Raw genomic sequence first — 2,500 nt, forward strand, 5'->3', positions numbered from 1 at the left:
GTCGAGCTGTGGAAGTAGAGAGTCGTGGGCTTGACTCTGGTGGGGCACCCAAAAGCACCTCGCCATGCCCGGGGAGAGCCACCCTGGGCGGGTAAAGCGGCGCCCAGAGGCCCCTGTCACCTCTGGGAGTCGAGCTGTGGAAGTAGAGAGTCGTGGGCTTGACTCTGGTGGGGCACCCAAAAGCACCTCGCCCAGCCCGGGGAGAGCCACCCTGGGCGGGTAAAGCGGCGCCCAGAGGCCCCTGTCACCTCTGGGAGTCGAGCTGTGGAAGTAGAGAGTCGTGGGCTTGACTCTGGTGGGGCACCCAAAAGCACCTCGCCCAGCCCGGGGAGAGCCACCCTGGGCGGGTAAAGCGGCGCCCAGAGGCCCCTGTCACCTCTGGGAGTCGAGCTGTGGAAGTAGAGAGTCGTGGGCTTGACTCTGGTGGGGCACCCAAAAGCACCTCGCCCAGCCCGGGGAGAGCCACCCTGGGCGGGTAAAGCGGCGCCCAGAGGCCCCTGTCACCTCTGGGAGTCGAGCTGTGGAAGTAGAGAGTCGTGGGCTTGACTCTGGTGGGGCACCCAAAAGCACCTCGCCCAGCCCGGGGAGAGCCACCCTGGGCGGGTAAAGCGGCGCCCAGAGGCCCCTGTCACCTCTGGGAGTCGAGCTGTGGAAGTAGAGAGTCGTGGGCTTGACTCTGGTGGGGCACCCAAAAGCACCTCGCCCAGCCCGGGGAGAGCCACCCTGGGCGGGTAAAGCGGCGCCCAGAGGCCCCTGTCACCTCTGGGAGTCGAGCTGTGGAAGTAGAGAGTCGTGGGCTTGACTCTGGTGGGGCACCCAAAAGCACCTCGCCCAGCCCGGGGAGAGCCACCCTGGGCGGGTAAAGCGGCGCCCAGAGGCCCCTGTCACCTCTGGGAGTCGAGCTGTGGAAGTAGAGAGTCGTGGGCTTGACTCTGGTGGGGCACCCAAAAGCACCTCGCCCAGCCCGGGGAGAGCCACCCTGGGCGGGTAAAGCGGCGCCCAGAGGCCCCTGTCACCTCTGGTTCTCCCTGGATGTTAACGGTCCTGGTAGCCCGGAGGCCCCACAGCCTCTGCACTATGCCCAGCCGGGGCACCTCGATGGCGGGGAAGTTCCCTCTAAAACGGCCCTGGAGGTGTGGACTTAGAAAAATTTTCGCTTGTGACTTTTTTCCTCTCAAAAACTGGGTTTCTGAAATCGTGCCGATGGTAGCTTGTGAATCAGGGGTAAACTCCTTGAAACGGGAAAACTCTCAAAGCCCTAGAGGTCTAGGGCTTCGCAGGGTTTATCGGTGAAAAGACTTTGTCATTTTTTCGAGCGAGTGAAATTTTGACAAAGTGTTTTTACCAGTAAACCCTGCAAAGCCCTAGAGGTCTAGGGCTTCGCAGGGTTTATCGGTGAAAAGACTTTGTCATTTTTTCGAGCGAGTGAAATTTTGACAAAGTGTTTTTACCAGTAAACCCTGCAAAGCCCTAGAGGTCTAGGGCTTCGCAGGGTTTATCGGTGAAAACACTTTGTCATTTTTTCGGCCTCAAAATGAGAAAAAATTCAACGTAAAATAATAAAAATAAAATACAAGACGAGGAGATGATATCAATGTGACAAATGGAAAAAATTCACATAAATACCCTCGATCACAGGCTCCTCTCGGCTCCAGCGTAGCTTCATTCTGCCTTTTTAGAAAAAATCATTTTGCTTGTCATGGTGATCATTTTCAACCCCATTTTCTCGTTGTTTCGCTGGGTCCGCAGCTGGGGAGGGGGCTGCTTCCCTGGATGCCTGCCCAGCCAGGGCTCCATCATCTGGGCCACACACATCCAGCTGGAGAGGGGGCTGCTTCCCTGGATATCTACCCAGCCAGGGCTCCATCATCTGGGCCACACACATCCAGCGGGAGAGGGGGCTGCTTCCCTGGATGCCTGCCCAGCCAGGGCTCCATCATCTGGGCCACACACATCCAGCGGGAGAGGGGGCTGCTTCCCTGGATGTCTACCCAGCCAGGGCTCCATGATCTTGGCCACACACATCCAGCTGGAGAGGGGGCTGCTTCCCTGGATGCCTGCCCAGCCAGGGCTCCATCATCTGGGCCACACACATCCAGCTGGAGAGGGGGCTGCTTCCCTGGATGTCTACCCAGCCAGGGCTCCATCATCTGGGCCACACACATCCAGCTGGAGAGGGGGCTGCTTCCCTGGATGTCTGCCCAGCCAGGGCTCCATCATCTGGGCCACACACATCCAGCTGGAGAGGGGGCTGCTTCCCTGGATGTCTACCCAGCCAGGGCTCCATGATCTGGGCCACACACATCCAGCTGGAGAGGGGGCTGCTTCCCTGGATGTCTGCCCAGCCAGGGCTCCATGATCTGGGCCACACACATCCAGCTGGAGAGGGGGCTGCTTCCCTGGATGTCTGCCCAGCCAGGGCTCCATGATCTGGGCCACACACATCCAGCTGGAGAGGGGGCTGCTTCCCTGGATGTCTGCCCAGCCAGGGCTCCATCAT

This window comes from Micropterus salmoides, unplaced genomic scaffold (assembly GCF_014851395.1).
Source record: "Micropterus salmoides isolate LMB-PRFRI ecotype aquatic unplaced genomic scaffold, ASM1485139v1 Ms_hic_scaffold_1, whole genome shotgun sequence".
Lineage (NCBI taxonomy): Eukaryota > Metazoa > Chordata > Actinopteri > Centrarchiformes > Centrarchidae > Micropterus > Micropterus salmoides.